This window comes from Stigmatopora nigra, chromosome 13 (assembly GCF_051989575.1).
Source record: "Stigmatopora nigra isolate UIUO_SnigA chromosome 13, RoL_Snig_1.1, whole genome shotgun sequence".
In the NCBI taxonomy this organism is placed as follows: domain Eukaryota; kingdom Metazoa; phylum Chordata; class Actinopteri; order Syngnathiformes; family Syngnathidae; genus Stigmatopora; species Stigmatopora nigra.
In genome coordinates this window covers 2,759,896-2,780,210 of record NC_135520.1, presented here as the reverse complement: position 1 = coordinate 2,780,210, position 20,315 = coordinate 2,759,896, and the positions used below count along the sequence as shown (strand labels likewise).

General features: G+C 36.9%; 1 protein-coding gene and 1 long non-coding RNA gene across 2 annotated transcripts in view; one reads left to right on the top strand and one right to left on the bottom strand.

Moving 5' to 3' along the window:
* The first annotated feature begins 1,194 nt into the window (after window positions 1-1,194).
* LOC144206589 (uncharacterized) lies at window positions 1,195-16,074 on the top strand. The gene is made up of 3 exons (XR_013328392.1): window positions 1,195-1,269; window positions 12,652-12,802; window positions 14,960-16,074. It is a non-coding gene; the product is annotated as an uncharacterized LOC144206589 (long non-coding RNA).
* A 1,071-nt stretch (window positions 16,075-17,145) lies between these two features.
* The window catches only part of LOC144206826 (uncharacterized), a 58,825-nt gene continuing 55,655 nt past the window's right edge, over window positions 17,146-20,315 (bottom strand). The window contains exon 8 of the transcript XR_013328443.1: window positions 17,146-17,347. The gene's annotated coding sequence lies outside the window, so the exon portion shown is untranslated. The remainder of the gene's footprint in view (window positions 17,348-20,315) is intronic.

The following is a 20,315-nucleotide window of genomic DNA, read 5'->3' as shown; positions in this document are numbered from 1 at the left end:
GTCAATTACAAATATATTATTTTAAACGTCTTTAACACACACAGTCATTAAACTAAATTGTGTAATTTTATCTGATCAAGATAATAATTGGAAATGTGATAAATGGGGCACTTTCAGGGACAAATAGCAATTTAAATTTTAAAATCAGACAACCTTTTCTGCAGATAAACGCAAAAACACCTTACTTTACTCATTTCACACATGCAATTTACAATATGAATATTAGACATTTTTTTAAAAATCCTATTTTTGAAGAAACCATACTAATAAAGCACATTTCACATCTATCTGAATATAAAGTTACAGCTATTCTCTAATAGAAATCACTTATCCAACCACTTTCTAAATAAGCGATTCATAATATCCACAAAATCATATTGACATATTTAAAAAAAAAAGGAAACAATAAGTTCTCCTTTACAATCTCAGGCCTTCACACACACTTCACCATCTAAAAAAAAAAAACTAAGGCCCCAGAATTGAAACTAGCAATAAAGTTTCCATGAAGTGTCCTTTGGACCATAAAACAACCCCCCGTAGCTCCGAAGAATAGCATCCATAAAAAGACCCCTATTTGTGGGACAGAACTTCTCTGCCTCCAATCCGACCTCCCTATTGTCAAAGTGTCCGGGACCCTCCCATCTTGTCAGATAAGATACAAAACAGGTTAGTGGTCATCCCACCAAAAAAATGAGAGCTCAACTCCAAGGGCAAATGACTGGAGGAGACATTTTCTCCAAAAAAAGCCCCCCAAGCACCCCCACAACACCTGCACGCCTGGCCTAAAAGTGTGTTTTTATTCTCCAGACCCCACTTTACGCTTCATACTTTAAACAGAGTGATCTGCGAATAAACAAAGGCAGTAAACAATGGAGTGGAGGCGCATATAGAAAGAGTACACACACACACACACACACACACACACATGAATATACACACACGCATATACACACACACGCAAACCAAATTGCTCTCAGTGTAAACTCAGAATAGCCGTCGCTCTGTAAATTTACACAGACATTAAATTTGGCACAATTCATTTTAGACATATCACGCTAAGCTGATTTTTTTTATAGCGTACCGATCGATATCTCTGTAAAATAATCATTTTTTTTAACTAGCGGGGCAGTGAAATCTTTGCTTTGTGCTAAAGTCAACAGTGACTGAGTTTGAGCTCAAATAAATGCCGCGATGTCTGGAGCCCTTTGCAGAAGGCGAAAGGCAAAGCTTCTACAATGGGCTCCTGCAAGCGGAGGGCCTTTTGAGCAGGTAGGATTGCTGTTTTTTAATGCGTAAAAATGACAAAAAAGGGACGTTTTGTGCACGAATGTATTGTGGAAAAACGGGATGATGCGTTCAGGTTGTGTCGTATTTATGGGAAGCCTACCGAATTTACGTTTGTAGCTTATGTTACCAGATGGCGAACATTTAATTGAAAATAAAATATCACTTGATTCATTTAAATCAATGCAAGTATTTTATTTTTGTAGGTTCATTTAGGGGACATCTTATGATAGAGTGATAAAGGGTTCAAGAACTGAAATTAAATTTGGGAACTATGTATTTATATTTTGTGTACTTGATGACTGATTGTCATTGAATGCAAACACTGGTTGGCATAATAATAATAATTATTATAAGACTAGTATTTAAGTATGATTCTATTATTCTATTTTTGTTATGGGTTCACTGTTTTGTTTTATTTTAGGAATGTTAATAATTTTATTTGCAAAATTGATATGATGGTCCTGAAAATCAATATATATAGAAGAGTATATAATAACAATTGTAGTATTAATATTGATATTAACAAAATCTAACCATTGATTTGGAATCTCGTGCAGAAAATTGTGGGCAATATTGGAGAAGGCAATGGCCCTTTTGAATAATAATTTAAGAAAAATAACAATAGTTACATGTTTTTGCATTAACACATTTTAGTATAGAATACCTTGACTGACACAAGAGGAATGAATCATCAAAAAGAGAGCGGTTGTTATAGCAACTAAATAAAGACTCCTCCAGCCTGTTGATCCCTTTACTCCGTTAACCTGATTAAGCTGCAATTCCCATGCACGCATTTGCATTTGATTTGATTATTTAAAACAAGCAGACATTCCTAATGTTGTTGTTATTTTTAACCGGAATAAATAACTGTAAATCCTGCAAATTTAAACTTTACCAGCCTCCTGCAGAATAGACTTTTACATCCACATATACACGTCATAAAAAGACATTCAAGCAATGCATTTCAATGACTTGTATGAATGTCAGAGTCAAATCCCAGTGCATCCTAATATGAAAATGTGAAAGCTGTCTACGCATAATTTTATGCATGAAGCATAAATGCAATGAATCTAAAACTAAAACTACAGAATGGATGGATGTTTTTAATATGGAGCAAGACGTCTGCCCCACCTTGCGTCTCAAAAGCGTCAATTGGAACACCCAAGTAGATCTGTCTCCATGGAAACAGCGGGACACCGGTCCAACAAGCTGTAATTCTGTCTCAGGCTTTTACAGGGGAGGGATCGACTACGGGCCAATTTAACGCCTCTTTTCAAAGACATACTCCTAATCCAATATTTTAGCAAGGCAAACTTTCGGCCCTCACTATATTAAAGACACCCAAAAGTAAAAGAAATAGATAAAAATGGTCCCAGGCAGCCAACAGGCTCATCATCCACTAAGTCTGGCCAAAAGTGCATCCATTGTGCATAAACTCAAACCAGGTATGAATATTTTTGTTATGTAAATGCATCACAAGAACAACAACAACAAACTAAACTAAACAAAACAAACTAAAAACAAACTACTATAAGTTTCAATCTGGATGAGATGATGGAGCACAAAAATTCAGTGTGTATATTTTCTGAATTCGAACAACCTTTATAAAAGCCTATTTATGATCATTGTTATCATCATCATCATTACCATCATTATCATCATTATTATCAATACTGTCATTATTGTCATTATTTTCTATATTGTCATTATTGTCATTATTTTCTATATTGTCATTATTGTCATTATTGTCATTATTATCACTATTATCATTATTCTCATTATTATTATTATCATATTATCATTATTGTTCTTGTCATCATTATTATCATTATTGTCCTTATTATCGTGATTATGTTTATTATCATTATTGTCCTTATTATCATCATTATCATTATTTATTGTCCTTATTATCATTTTTATGATTATCATCATTATTTGTATTGTTATTATCATGTATTGTAATGTTGCCTTATATGTAATTCTCAATTCTAAATGAACTAGAACAAGCAAGCACATTTGCACAAAATTGTAAACGTTTTCTTAATAAAGTAAATAAAGAAAACATTATTTGGCAAATTGATTTGAAAACCATGTATTAAAAGTTTGTTTGTTATTATAATAAGAAAATGTTCTTGTCTCAAACAATATTATATAAACCAATAATACAGAAATCTGTCAATTCTGATGATGTCGTTTTGAATATGGAAATAGAAGGATGTCATATTTTTGTAAAAAAAAAACAACAAATAAATAAAAATAATAATAAAATTAAAGTTCCACCTGTTATTTGCCTTTGATTTCAGTCTAAAAACGAGGCCTACAAGTAAAGCCGTATTTATCCAAGCCATTCCTGGCATCCCTGAAGGTGACGCCAGATTGTGCGGACATTTAAAATTCAGCAAAACCAAAGGTTGTGGCATTTATTTTGAAAGTCCAGACGTCTGAGGGTCATCTTGGGGATGTGTTTAGACGGAGGTGTGCGTGTGTGTTTAAAGGGCAGACTGAAGGGGGGAAAAAAGAAGCGGGACGGACGGACAGGGCGAGAATGCGGCTGCTGACTGTGATGTGTCCGCATCTCCTCTGACATGACTCTGTGACATTCCAGTGCGGGACTCCTTCATGTCGGGGTGACGGGATGTGCGAGAGAGTGAGTGTATGAGAGAGAGAGAGAGTTGAAAGAAGGAGCAAGAGAGCTCCGGCAACAATGCCCATTGACTGAGTATGCAGCATGCAGCAGCTGGTGGGACACTCACTGACCTACACAGGCTGGCAAATCTATTGAGTGCCTCCCTTTGCCCTGCTTTTAGAAGCCAGAAAGAGGAAGGAAACATAGATGGATGCATGCTCAGTGTCTATCCTGGTGAAATATTGCAATATGCAAATCACTTCTGCCCCCTTTCATGTATACATACGTACACAACAATTTAGAATAGCAGATGAGGGTCAGTTTAGATGGTTGTTTCGCTGTTTTTTCCTTGAGGGGCCTTGTGCACTTGTTTGACGTCAAACTTTTTAAGGCAAGGGTCTTGAATGGGTCCTGGAAGGGTGGTAGTGGGTGTAGGTTTTCATTTAAACTGAAGAAGAGGATAGTTTTTGGAAAAAAGGGGTAATAGTTATGTTAGAAGACACCAAATGGGTTGAAATGTTGGCGTGGAGTCGGTTGGGATGGGTCAGTTTGAGACCCTTGTTTTAAGGGGGAATTAATATTGCATTTTTTAATGAGCTATGCTGTAAAATAGTGTTTCCAAATCATCATGTCTTAAGAAATGAACTGACATTGTAATATTCCAACAGAAAAATGACGATTTCGATCTTATAATACGATGAAAACTACAAGTCATAGTATATTATAATATTGCCAGTATTGTGAAATTAAAGTCGTTTTCTTGCTTATTCTCACATGACATGAAACTGTAGTTATTTGGCTTCTTGAAAGAATATTGGTATTGGAATTCTGTCGATAACACATTGCAGAAACTGACTTTATAGGCTTAATATGGGCCACAGCATTTTAAATTAGATGTTTTGATTGTTTTCAACGCAAAAAGTGGGTCTTAGCTTAAAAAAAGATTTAACCTGATAGATATCTGATGCTTCTGGGAACAGGAAACAGGTTGTAACCCCTTCCCAAAGTAACACGGCCCCCTTAACGAAGTACAAAATCTCTCGGCGTCCTCCTCGGTCGAAGCCGAGTGTCGCCAGCCAATGGCCAGGAAGGACACCCAACTCATTAAAAGTTAATGAAAGCTATAAACGCGGCGCGCCGGCGATTCATTTAAACCCCCAATCCAATCTCCTCTTCCAGTGAAGGCAAACAAGCCCGTGTGCCCCCTCGCGTCGTCCTCGGAATAACAAACTACGGAATATTTTGTCCCGCGTATGTTCTCCGACGCGGGCGTGCTCTGTGATAGGCTATCTTACAATGGGACTTGTCCAATTTGGTGAATAGCAGATTGATGTTGCACGGGGGGCCGCGCGGGGGGACTGGCTAATCTAGGCCCGACTTGAATTTAATGCCTTCGCTTTATACCGCACTGCTTGTCAAGAGCGGAGGTGATATGTCATTTCAACATTCATGAGAATCAATGACATTCAAGTCATGCGCCCGTTGGAATACCGACGGCCAACATCCAGTTTGTTGTCGAAAAATACTAATGCGGACCGAACACAGGCCAAATACGTAGACCCCCTCAATGCCTAGTTTACTTAAGTAAATCCATGCCGTAATAGTACTTCAGTCTACCCCAAATGCCGTGTTTACCTATTTATATTGATTAATCTAGACTTGAATGTGAAAAGGTAATAATTCTTTGAGATTTATATGATTTTTTATTATACCTTGGAGTAACAAATAGTAGTTGGAATCCAGTAACAAGTATTTAAATGACTTTAATGTACTCCAATTGCTGTGTTGGTCTATTTACATTGATTAACCTAGATTTGAATGTGAAAAAGTGAGTTATTTGAGCTTTAAGTGATATGTTTACGTGTAAATTATTATATTTTGGACAGTAAAACGAAATAGTTCTACTAGTAGTACGAGTAGTTGTTAAACTTTGGCTAAGAGCGGTGTTTACATTATTTAAATCTGACATTTTAAGGATTCAATGTATATTTGAAGTCTATTATTAGTCAATAGAAGTTGTTGTTTTTATGGCAGATGTGTTGAATTGCATCAGTTTCAAGCTAAACTATTATTTCAGGTCAAGTGTACTGCATAAGTTGGAATTTCCTTGACTGTTTCAAGTAAGATTTACTTCATATTAGAGTAGGATTTCATATATTATTTAAAATAGGCTTTGCTTTACAATGAGCAGGATTTGGTTGATTGTGAAAGATTTACAAACAAAGTTCAGGGTTATAAGTATGTTTTCTAGTATTTGTTTTTACCTCTAACATTTTACACAAGTATTATAGTCAATTTTACTGGAACCTACTGTTACTAAACACATTAACGTAATTTATTTATCCGTTTTTTTCCATTTAAAGTAACCCCTCCATAACAGAATTTACAGTGAACTCCAAAAAACCCTCCTCGTTTAATAACAAGGAGTCAACAGCAATAAAGTACCACTTTACAAGTGTGCAAATCCAAAGCAGGGCCACGTCCCCCTCCCCTTTAAAAGACCCCCATCTCATCGCACTTTCCTCAAGGGACTGAAATTAAATTCCCAGCATGTATAGCGCCACTGTCAGCCCGCTAATGAATTCCCATACCCGAACTTGAATCAAATTAATCCCCAATTTAATCCCATATAAATGGCGGTGCTATTTATAATGGAAAGAAGGATGCTCAATTGAAGGACGGGTTGTGTGGGGGTGAGGGGGGGAAGCTGGGAGCTGTCGACGAGGCTGTTGAGCAGATTAGGAGGAAGGATGAGGCCTATATGTTCTCCTCAGCGTAGAGTAGTCCCCTGATACACACCATTAACCCTCGCCTGCTTGATGCTGACAGAAACATCGCCGCGTTTGTCACTTAATATCCTCTCAGATTAAAGGAGTCAACTGCCAGATTTAATGGCGAGAGGCTGGATACTCTTAGCCTGAAGTGGTTGATGGAAAGATCGGGAAAGGTGTGCGTCTTTGGCGGATATGGCGAGGTTGTGTTTAGGGTGAATCGAGGAAATTTGGTGGTGGTGGTGAAATTGAAGAAACTTGGACTTTACTGTTTTTGGTTTTGGTGTAGATTTATTAATGATAGGCTGTGTATTAGAAAATGAATCATTTTGTAGATAAGTGGTGTGTTTTATCAAATTATAGGGGTGGGAAAGGTTTTTATAGATTATATTAATCAAGGGGTTCCTTGAGGTAGAGTTTGGGATTCAATGAAGGCTAATTATATGATGAATTTAGATTTAAAAAGGGGATACATTTGGTCAACTCATTTTTTTGGAATACTGTTATTGTTTAGGATGGGATTTCATGTTTGGTCCACAAATGATAATTCCTATTTGAAAAATATGGATTAAAATAGAAGTTCTTACTAGTACTAGATAGAGCAATGAAAGAAATAATATTGTAATAATTTAATTTCATTAAAATTTGGACCTGGAAGTTGATAAGAGAAAAAGCGCATTTTCTAAGTGCTACTGATGTATTCTAAAAAGTATTTTTTTCCACTTACTTGATACTGATGTATTTAAAAAAAAGTATTTTTTCCCACTTATTTTTTTATCTACTCAAAATTTGGTCAGAAATTACGTTTCAGTTTCCCATTTAGTTTGAGGATTATTTGTGGTTTCAAGGGGTGAGATGTAGAATTCCATACCATACCATAATACAAATTTAACGCAATTAAGCAATTTCCAGATGGTGTCTGGGGATTCCGTTTTGGGATGTGTGGCACTACCGGGCTGGAACTACCGGGCATTCCTCCTTTGTTAGTTTTGGCCTCTTCCCGTAAGAGCCAACAGAGAATGACATCCGACATCTATACCCTTGCCAACAAAATGATGTTTTGCAACTGCACACAATTCCACCTGCATTTAAGACATATTTTAATAGTCTACATTGGTCCAAAAAAAAACAGCTTCGATTCTTATCAGCCTACTGTGTAACGTATACTATGTACACGTTATTAAGTCGGTCGTTGAGCGCGACAGACGCTTCAGAAGACTGTTTGGCAATTCCAGGGGCCATTTTGGAGCCCTAAAAAACCTGCTCCGCCAAATGTCGGAACAGCTACGGTTTATTGAGGCATCTGTAAGCTTACCCCATCCATTGCCAAGCTTGGCTGGCGTACCTAACGTAACGACAAGGGAGGGGGAAGCAAAACTTTGTCCTTTTTGCGTCCAAATCTCGACAGGAGTGACCTGGAGACGGATCATAAGGCGTATAATTTGCGAGGAAACATTTTTAGGGAACATTTGGTGATAAAAACGGCGACTTTCGAAGCTTAAAGCAATTAATTCAGGATCCTGACATAAACTCTCCAATCCTTTGACAGGCTAGAGCTGAAATAAAAATGCTAGTTCTCCTGGGAACGGCAGGAGATAGCCGGCTCTTTTCTGGACTGTTTGCTCACTGGGCCTGAGAGCAATCTTCCCCAGTCAGAATGAAATGCAAGGACACAAACAATGTACCGCCAGAGAATGGGAGATGGGGAATGAACAGTTTGGACTATTTGCTTAGCAGAAGGGCAGCCACAATGGCCGGCCCATGGCTTTCCCATGCATCAAGCCTCTTAGTCTTAGGCCTCCCTTTGTTGCCTGACTTCTTCTCGCTGTGGGCCAGATAAGAAACCAGCTGCTTCATACTTTTAATTCCCGCTAAACGTATCGTGTACGATCACAGTCGGCGTTTAATCTGTCGGGTTATCACTTCACCTTCCCGTTTTGGGGCTCTTGAAATGCCATGTAAAAGAGGTCGCTCCTTATTTCTTTTTAAAACGAGGGGCCGATTACCCAAAATAAAGGCCTTGGTTAGAAAATGTTAGCTTGAAAAGACGTGTGGACGTTTTTTTACGGCCTTAAGGGCGAAAGGCTCCAAGGGCTCTTAAGAGACGCTCTCATTAAACGACCCGAGAGAAGAGTTAGCAAACAACTGGGCAGGGTAAGGATCCATATTGTGCTCTTTTGTTTCATTTTGTTTGGATACACCAAGACTGAGTGGCTTCTGCCATCTAATGTTGTCTAGGGGTGTGACCATATATCTAAAATTCTAAAGAATGGGTAGCTTGGGTAAAATAAAAATATATTGAAAAGACCCAACAGATTACTTGAAAAATGTCCATAGGGGACATGGAAAGATGATTTGGAGTCACTGGCTATTCATTTAGGGGACATTCCTATCTGAGAAATAACCCAAAACAAATAAGTGACCCAAGAACACCCTAAAACAACAAAAAGTGGCCCAAAATTAGATGGAAAATGAAGCACCAATCCTTTAAAAACAACAGGAATTGCCCAAAAGTGAACTTGTTGGTTGCCATTAACGTCCAATCCATATGAAGTGGGGGAGATGGCAGAGAATAAACAAATGTTTATTCCTACTTTAAATGGATTGGACATCTACTGACGACACATTTGAGTTAATGGACTATAGAATGATTTTCCTCACAAATTGTTAAGTTCATCAATAATTATTCTTGAATATAATTATAAAACAATACAGGGAAATGTCTATTAATTATATATCTTCAATTAATATGGCATATCTGATGATTATCTTGTAAAAAAGAATTCATTCTGACATCGTCCTTATCACAAATAAAAATCCTGCCCATTTAAGGCCATACATTTAAACAATGACAATGTTATTGATTAATTAATCAATCTGCATATCAGATATTCAATAATTACAATTAAGGTCGGAACTCAAAAACAACTCCATTGCAAATTTTAAAAAAAAGCCTCCATTCATATAATACTATTACAGAATTACTCCAACACTAACGAATATTGAGATGACCATTAAGTCCTGTATCACAAATTCTATCATCAAAGTTCCCACTTAGAAATTTTCCCTTTAGGGAGTGGATGTCCCTTGAGAATAAAAACAACCAAACGAAAAGAAATGTTTCCAAGCTGGCAACAAACAAACACGAAAGAAAGAAAGAAAGCGTGTGGCGGGCTAAGGACGAAGAATCGATACGCATGAGATGAAGGAGCATATTCATGCATGTGAGCAGACACTCGCCTAAATACAAATACACACACAAGCCCATCCCCCTTTGTAAAGGTTGTGATGTCAAGGACCCCCTGGGTGGTCAGACTAGGGATGATTTTTCTTTTTTTTTTTTTGTACCACCACAACACTATGACGTTGTGAGGAAAACACACAAGGAAGACCACCAAAATGACATCAGTGAATTTAAAGTCACATGCGGCACCACAAAAAAAAGATCGTAATCCGTCAGATGACATTTCAAAGCAAGCTTGGTTTGAAGGGAAAGAACAAAAAAAAACATTTAAAAAGGACTAGGGGGGGGTAAAAAGAATTTGCATTTTAGTGGAGGAATTAATGTTTAGGTTTAGTTTTAATATATGGCAGGATAAATGGCTGTTTTTGTTGTTTTTTGTGGGTTTAAGAGCAGAAATCTTGGCAGTTTGGCCCTCTCAACGTCACGCTCCGTTCGAGACATTTCAACATGGCCGTATCATTTAGAAATGGAGTGTACGCGGCTGTTTAAGCGTGGTAATTTTCCAATTTTACGGCCGAGCAGGTAGAAGTGGAAGGCAAGCTTCCAAGGCTCCTCCAATTCTAATGACAGCAGCCCCGAGGCTACCTGCCCTTAGAGGAGCACGCTTTCGTGACGTGACCTAAAACCTTTGTGTGTACAAAAACACCTTAACATGGGCTTCGTCACCCGCGGGTCAGCGATCGGCTTCTATGTGGGTGGCCAGATTCTCCTTGTGGACATAAAGCTAAATGGGGTTCGAATTATAGCCTAAATTTTTGGTAAAAAAAAGATACAAGCGTCCATAATAACATTTGCTATGGTTCAGGAAAAGTAGAATATTGGTATTTATCTTTTATGCAAATACGACTGACGGCACAATTATCGGCTAATCTAATTATTGTCTTAATTTATTTTTAAAAATGGTCCTATTATTGAACGCCGCTTAGAATATTTAGATTTTACTATTGGCTCATTATTCATGTTTTTCTTGAAGGAATCCTCTTTAAACACTACTTGGAAATTAGTCAATATTTGCAGCCTATGTTCAATACAGTATTTGATTTTTTGTTGTTTATATTTTGGTTTTAGATAGGGTTGTATTTATTAATTAACAATATGCTTTATTTTTCCAATATAGTTGTATACTGTTATTATGACATTTCCAAATAATTATGAAGCTAATACTATTATTTGTTAAGTAATTGAAAATGAATTAGACAAAATATATCATTAATTTGCAACAAATTTGCAAACATGCAATACAAATTAAATGATTTCTTAAATAAGAAACATGTTGTAAATGTATAACATTATATATATATATATATATATATATATATATATATATATATAAATATGCTTGATTTAACTATAGCATAAAACAATGTTTTTCATTAAATATTGATGGTAAATATGAACAACATATATTTAAACAAATAAATTCCCCTAATATAACCATATACTACTAAATAAAAATCATTTAAAAAATCTCATAATTTAGGTCTTAAAATACAGCCTTTAACTGTATACTAAATAAAATATAGATGAAATATATAAGTGGAAAAAAGTTGAAAAACTATTGATTAGCAAACAGCTTCATCGAGCATTTTAAATATAAAAATATAATATGGCAGAATGTGTTAATAGTAGCAATTATTGACTTATAAAGCATCTCCTACTAATAAAAGCCGAAATTTTAGCGCCAAAGCAATTGACGAGCAAATATTTTGAGAGCGATAATTTGTATTTCCCATTCTTCCAGCTCAGTCAGACATGGCTGCTTGTGGCTCACAGTGCCAATGTGTGAATGTCAACACCCTGTAAACACCTTTGACACACATGCTTGAATGTGACAGGCGAGTTAACCCAACATTCCTGGGTGTTCCCAATAAAGCAGCGCATGCTGACCTGCGTCTTCCATAAAGAACGGCACCCTATACACACACTCATACATAAATATGTGAGATAGAAATTCATAAGCTAATTTCAAGTCTTTAAAAAAATATTTCCTACAAACTGGGAAGACCGTTTCAGGATTTGGGAGTTTAATTCCCTACCACGCCCAGACTATTTGAGTAAGGTGGTACTTCTACTTACTAAGAAGATTTTCAAACTGTTGGATATGCAAATTACTGTTTAAATAAAGTCAAACTAAATCCACATTACGAAATACACTAAAATGTCAACAGAATTCCGGTCTTATTTTATTTTTAAATTGTCGCAGGATCATTGCATCCTGCTTGACAAACTCTCTACACTTTGGAGGCCTCTCATTGGCTGTTTTAGATATTGCAGGATATATTAGTGGAGTTTGTTATTTTTGAAAAATACAGCTATGAAATGCTTAATAATTTGAAGTTGTTTACATCAGTGTTCATGTACTTTGTCTGTTTCCTAATGTTAGCTTCCTTATTAAACAAATATTTTTGCACTCTAACTCTTTTTACATTCTTAAATCATTTTTTTATCATTTCATTCTTATGTTTCTCACATCTTTAATACAAAATAGAGGCCCTATAATCATTTTAAAGGGTTTAATTTATCATTTTTTGGAGAAACATGGAAATAATTAAATAATTTACATAGAAAATACTACTCTATTTATGAAAAATCCAAGTTCTGAACCCAATACATTTCATAAGTCGAGGTACACCACAGTATTGAAGACTGGGGCTCCCTGAGGACAGATCGAAGTCAAAAAAGGAGGGTGGAATTTATCCGGAGCCTGTTTCTCTATCAAACAGGACTCCGCTGACTGAAATGATCCGCAACAGAGGGAGCCCGGTGGGGAATCCGCGGGGAAGAAGAGCACACCCGCCACCGCAAACACGCTCCCAGGCCCGAAACAATGTCCCTCTCACTGGTGGGTTGTGACCGGCCCGTGGCATTGGCCAGGTATGTCAACTATGTTTGCCGAGCCATCCATCACACATGTACCTTCCCTCCTGAAACAGGAACTGTTAAGCGTACACTTGTTAACCCCATCCTTTGACTGGCCTCCAACTAATTTATTTCCTCATAGCCGGCGGTAGGATTTATGATCACCTTGCTTTTGTTCTCTGTTTTTGCTCGCATTGTGAGAGACGCCCACTACACGTGTGTTGTTGGAAACATGTTACCAAGAGTTACAGTCGGGTCACGCTAACGGGACGTTATCGTCGGTGACCAGGGTTAGCAAATAAATACTTGGCGGTGGAGTTCAGCCATGTATAAGCGAACAACAGATTTATGGTTTGTGCCAAAGGGGATCCGACATTTTTAGATGGTTGCCAAAATACTGCTAAATGGTGACTTTGGGCTAGGTCAGGGGTGACAGACTCGGGTTGGTTCGCGGACCATTTTAGATATAATATTTAGATTTTTTTTAAATAAATGGGTTAAAAGAACTGAATTAAAAGAATATACAGTTTTTTATGGATTAAAACAATGTTTATGTTAGCTTTTTTATATATTTTTAGATTTTGCAAAATGATTTTTGAACTAAAAACAAAAAAAATGATTACAAAATTACAATTATTGATTTGAAAGGAGGGGAAATAAGGAAATTTAATATACATCTATGCTCTTCATTTGAATTTGATCCTAAAACAGAAAGTCGGCACTCATGATTTACTTTACCGGGCCATAAAAAATGATGCGGCGGGCCAGATTTGGCCCTCGGGCCACCACTTTGACACAAATGTGGTCTAGGTACTCTATTGAGTCAGTCTGGTTAAAAATAATATTTCTAGAATGACTAAAACATTGAACGAAATGGCAATGTTACATGGTATACTTTATTCTCCATCTGATTGATGCTCCTAAACTTTAATGTTTAAAAATTGATAACTATTTTGTTTGTCTTGTGCTGACTTCATTCTCTGAAACAAGCTCTCCATTTGGCTTTGGCATGTGAGAGTTGGGCAGGTAGTATCACTGAAAGTTAATTATTAGCTCAGCAAGCATCTTGCGTTAAATGGATTTTTTAGCGACCTCATTTCCACTTTAAAATATCTGCTGAATATTTTAAAGTCGTACTTGCCTAACAATCAAAAAAATATACACTGGAGTTTTAGTTTTAGAGTTATTTGCATATTTAAATTGATCAAACATAGTATTTTAAAGTAATAGAAACATAGGCTCCACTAATTGTAACATAGTAACTGTTCTTTGGATGTGTATAACCTAAAAGAACACAATATATTAAGAGTAGAAAACGATATATAAGTCGCAGGCAAACTATGAAGAATATGGTACAATTTTCTATGGCTTTTGTAAAACTTGGGACTTTTGGGAATATAATGTAAGATATACTTCAAATAAAGACCCTATGGAATTTTGCGGTGAGAAGATAAGAGCATTTAAACTCTTTATCTCGGCTTTCGGAGAATGTGGCTGTGTCAATCAATGTAAGTCTCACCTGGAGATAAATTTTGTCGCCTGGAAAGTAAATTATAACTTTTGTTCCAGTTCTGTCTCTTCTGGAGTTCCAGGAAATGAGCGTGAAATTAAACTCTGCTTCATTGACAGAACAAAATGGAGAGCAAACTGAGTTTCTGGCATGTGAAATTATAGGAAAAATGACTTGACTGTTTATTACTTCAATCATTGCCTCTGGCATATGCAGGACTTAAAATGTTAAACATTGTAGATATAATATATTATACTCGCATCTACAAAATTACTACATGTGCCTGCTCATTGTTTAATTTTGCAAAAAAGTCATCTTTAATAGTACTGTTAGTTTTTTATTTTAATTTTAGCCTATGTGAACGCCAATTATGTATAAAACCTAGAGACATTATCAGCTAAAATGTTTTTCTCAAGTCTTTTAGCTGGAAATCACTCTCTTGATTCTCAGATATTCATAAAAAAATGAATACGCTATATTTGTTCTTTTTAGTTCTTGATGAATGGATGAATATGTTAATACTTTAGTCCTTTTTTTTACCTGTTTATGTTTCACATGTACTGTTAACGGATGCACTTTTTTATTTGTATCATATCTTTAGCTGACCCCGCCCATCTGTCAAATTTTTAAAGTCAATAATCCCATTTTGCTTCCATTTACAGGAAAATAACATTGAATACCACATCCAAGAAAACAAACAAAGTTCCCCTCCATGTCCTCCACACACGACTTTTGGCTTCCAATCCCCGCCACCAAAGTTCCTGCGACCGATCCCGGTGGCCTCGCCGGTCGGTATCTACGCACGAGCCGTCTACCATATGTAATATCAAAGCCTCTGTCAGCACGGAGCTCAACGTGAACAAAAGAGAGGCCTTCATTAATGATTAACTGTTCTAAAAGCTCCGGCTTTTGTATTCCCATGGTGCCCAGGCTATCTGGCCGCCATGTGACACGCTCGCAGCGTTTTTCGAGCAGATTGGGGAAAGCTAGTGAGCAAACACAGGTGCTTTGGAGCGGCGTTGGCGATGCTGTCAGGGACAACCACAAACAAGAGCAGCTATGCCCGGGTAAATCCATTCCACCCTACCCCGCCCCCTGTCGCTGGCTAACTTGTTTGCCGGGCCTAGACGGCTTCCTAGCGGAGAGTCCCCGAGAGCCCCCCTGCCTAGCCAGTCCGACGAAACTTCTAAATCCAAACCCCCCCTTACCAGCCCCAAGAAACAAACAAATAAAAAGCCAGGACGGCCAAACGCTTCTTTGAGGTGATGGCATTTGCGGCAGTCATGACTAGTGGAAGAGCAAACAAATTAATGGCGTTGGAGTTTTCGCTTTCCAAACTAAACTAAATGTCTTTTAGTTCAAGTGGGGCAATTCCGCTGACCCCCAAGTAAGGGCTCACACGCTCATGCACTTGAATTGACCGCAACAAAACATGTGTTAACACACCGTTGTAGTCACGTCTCACTATTATGAATATATTAATATAAAGTGCTCATATTGGTGAGCAAAAAAAGTATCACGTCTCTGAAAAAATTCGTTTTTGCTTTTTTAGTTTCTGCCTAGTCGTGATGTTACAGTTTTTTTTACCATGTTTTAGAGAGGATTTTGTTTTATTTTGATATACTGATAAGAAATAACACAGGAAAACGAGATTGTGAGATTGACGAGATCAAAACAAGGAGATTTTGGGTTCTAACGATATCTTTGTACCCACGAGATCAAAACAACAATGGCGGACATGGTTGTCAAAATGCTTGCAAGTGATCAAGTTGTGCAAATAAAAGAAGAAATGGATGATAATATATGTTTTGATATTGAAAAAATGTTGTTTTTTAACATGAGTCCTGGTAAAAATCATGTGTCTAATAGGCAGGCCAAGGAGAACAGAGTATATTAGCCGTACTCGGAGTTGAACTGGGCGCAATTAACCTTTTCATCCATCCTGACTTGATTGTTCACACTGACTGAGCTCCTGTGTCGCTCTTTACTTTGATAAGACAATCTGATGATAGGGCGCCGTTATCTTAACACGGCTTTCCGGGCCGGAGACCAATGAACAATGTATGATAACGGGAACAAAAGCTCACCTCTCATTGGCCCGAACCCGCCTCCCAAAGGGAAAAAAAAATCCCCTACATTGATAAAAAGAAAATAAAAGACCTTTTCAATTTCAATTTTTCGACAAGGGGCTTTTTAAAATCACACTGTAACGTGTATTGTTGGGTTTTTAATTTCACGGTCAGCAATTACCTGAGCCCATAAAGTATTTATTGTCTGGAAAAGATGATAAAAATGTACTCGGGCAAACATTTGGTCGGAAATGAAGTTGTAAAGCCAAGGGAGACTAATGTATAATAAGATATTGGGCGTCAGTTTTTAAAAAATACATTAAAAAAAGTGAGTAAAATGAATACTGTGGTACAACTCTACTTCTTAAATATATTGGCAGGCCTTGTGTATGTACGTTTACTCAGCTACCAACAGTTTTCCTCTTTTAAATGTCATTCCAAGTCTTATTCCTTTTAATAAATACATTTCTACACTTGTTTTTGTCTATCTTTTCAACTGTATACAAAAGAGTTATACCTTTATAATTTTTAAAGTGTTTAGAGGAAGGCTAGTACTGCATTTGAGTATTAAAATGAAGTTTCAATATTTTAAGGTCAATCAGTGGCAGTAAAAATGGCCCAATTCTGGAGAGGGATTTAAGACAGCACTACTTCTTTACAAGCTTGATTGTGCAGCCAAACTGGCCTCAGACCAATCCAAGAAAAGGTTTTCATTAATGGGGGAAGACATGAAAGGTGGATTGGATGTTGAAAAGACTCTTCTCAAGGGAATGGCCACAATGGGGAAATTGGAAAAGAGCAAAGTGTGCGTTAAGCAGCAATACACAGCGTCAAGTACTCGTCTTTTCACACAAGTAGAAGCAATATTCTGTTCTATAGTGAGTGGATGATGGTGTTGGCTACCTGCTTTTTCCAGATAGACGGTAGAAGACCTTATGATTTTTGGATTAACTTGTTTTTCCTCCTTCTTATCAGCATATTCTAAAAAAAAAAAAAAAACAGAAAAATGGGCGATTGGGATATCCCTACAAGAAAATAATGAAGATGCTTGCAATGTCTAAGGTATGGGTAGGGAACCTATGGTTAGGGAGCCATATGTGGCTCTTTTGATGGATGTATATGGCTCTCTGCCTTTTTAAAATCATATTTTTTCTTCATTAGACTCTTCTGCATGCATTCTCTCATTGATACTTATTGATTAGCAACAGTGAAATGATGTTTTCAAAATAATCAGACTTTTTTTTACTTTCAGAGTGGTGAAATGAATAATAAATGCTCATATTTTAATGTATTTTTACTTTTAAATTCTGAGTATGGCTCTCAAGGAATAATGTTTGAAAATATGAATTTTTTATGGCTCTCTTCGTCAAAAAAGTTCCGACCCCGGGTCTAAAATATACAAAATGAAGTATGACATTTCTTAAATGTTATCAAAACACACTGCATTCTAATTTAGATTTGAGGTTATTGCTTAATCCTCAATGAACAGACGGAAGTAGAAAAAAAATGACTCAAGATCTTATCAGTCTAATACAAGATGATACCTATATTTACTGTTAGCCATCCCATTCATTTCCATAGTTTAGCTTCAAAGTTCCCTTCTTTTCTAACTAAAATGGTATCACTAGAGCGAATATATCATCCATGAGCCAATCGTTGCGGTCACGGGTCACCGCGAGGACGAACGAACCTGTCCCTACACTTTGTTAACCGAATGGGGCGGAGCTATATCCGCCCATCAGCCAGCCAGTCTGTCGACTCCTCCGAGAGTGCTAATAAAACATTCCTTGTCTCCTACCTTGACAGGCCGTTTCTTTAAAAGGTACGTATTAACGTCTCAAAGCCAATTACAGAAAAAAAGAGGAGAATGAACTAAAAGCAATAGTCACTCAGTTGGAATTGGATTAAAATATCTATTGAGCAAAAGAACTATGATAATGAATAGGTAGAATCAAAGAGGAATTGATTTATTGTAGTAGTACTTTGACGTCATGAGGATGTGGTACGTGACTCATACTGCTAATTAAGACTGTGTAAAGTGGAAAGATGTGATGGTTTCAATTGTGTGATCGGAAATAAAGGTGATGACCTGGTTTTCAAAGATTTTTCAAGAAAAAACGGGTTTTAAAATGTATTTATTGTCGAATTAACGCACTGACAGGATAGTTGTCCGATCCACTTTGATTGACAGTCAGGTAAACAACGCCAAAATCTCACTATCATCATTATGGGATTAAAAACACGATAACAACAATTCAAACTATTTTATGTCTGTAACTGTCCATGGTAGTGAAAAAGTTAAGGACTACAAACAACAAAATTATCATTGCAAAAATCCATACTACATATATCTGGACTATAAGTCGCACTAGCCAAAGAATAAAAAGGAAATTATTGATTTTATCTTCAACCTACACAAGGGACTAAAGATGTTAATAAGCCCTTGGGTATAATCTTACATATTTGCATAAATATGTTCATTTATTATGTATTGTCCCTTTATGAAATAAATCAAACTCCAAGTCAATAACTCCCTTCCTGACGCCTTCTGGCTTGGACCACTTAGTGGGCGTACATTCATCTCCCCCCCCCCCCCCCCCCCCAGAACTGTGAGACAAAGGTGGTGCACTCAGGTAATGGTGCGACCCAGGTGGAAGACCTCTGGGCCATGGCCGCCGTCACGGGCGAGATGCAGTCAATGAAAGACGCGTAGGCCAAAATCTAGCTTGGAGCTATACGCACATATCCTCGTCAATACAGCAGATTGCCTCCCTGCCAAGCGCTTTTATGAATACGGACGGAGCATCTCCCTGCTGTCTGTTCACTGGCTTAAGTCAATATGAGCTATTGAACCTCAGCATATGAGTCAAAACATAAAAAAAAGAGGATGGGCCTTGTCACATGAGACGAGAATATTATATTGGTCATTTGCAGTTCAGGAGGTAAACAGAGAATGTAGAAGGAGAGGGACTATATGTTTTATCAGGATGAGTTGCATTAGACAAAGAATGAACAATGAAAGGTAAATGTATATGTATATATATGTGTATGTATATATATGTATATATATATGTATATGTATGTATATACATGTATGTATATACATGTATGTATATACATGTATGTATATATGTATATGTATATATGTATGTATATATATGTATATATATGTATGTATATGAATATATATATTACAGGGAGTTTTTTATATTATATCAAACGTGGAATCATTATGCTCAATGTACTTTAAATTTAAAAAGCAAATTGCTATCAATCTATGATTTTAGGCTACAGGTTATAAGGGGAACTTAAAAGTAAAATTTATTTTATAAGAAGTACTGACATACAGTATTTTTCAGACTATAAGCTACACCTGAGTACAAGTCACACCAGCCAAATAATGAAATATGAAAGGGGAACATATATATGTATATATAAGCCGCACTATAGTATGAGTTGTAATTTTTGGGCGCAAAATTATGAGTTATACTGGTAATAATTATTCAATGGGAGTTCCATCTAAAAAACATAACAAAAACATGATTTCTGTGTGGTTGGTTGGCTTCCCTCTGTGCATGTGTGTGTTGCGTGTATGAGGCAGCTGCTTCTTTTTGGCTCTGACATGTACATGCACACACATACTATGCTCAGGTAGCAGCTGGGCAGGCTCACCTGTCATATTAATAAAACCAGACAATCCCATCTATCAGCAACACAACAGCAGCAGCCAAAGCAGACAGAGAGATAGAACAAAAGAGCTGAGGTGGGGGTGTGTATGTGCGCGTTTGTACGGATGCGTGCATGTATTTTTTTTGTGAGCCAGAAAACCAGGCTATATCATGTTCTCTGTTTGTTAATTAATATTTTTAGTCATTCATAAACTTGCTGTTACCATGGTTCATTTAAGATTGACTTCATAGTTCATTTTCTATTTAATAATACATTTTAA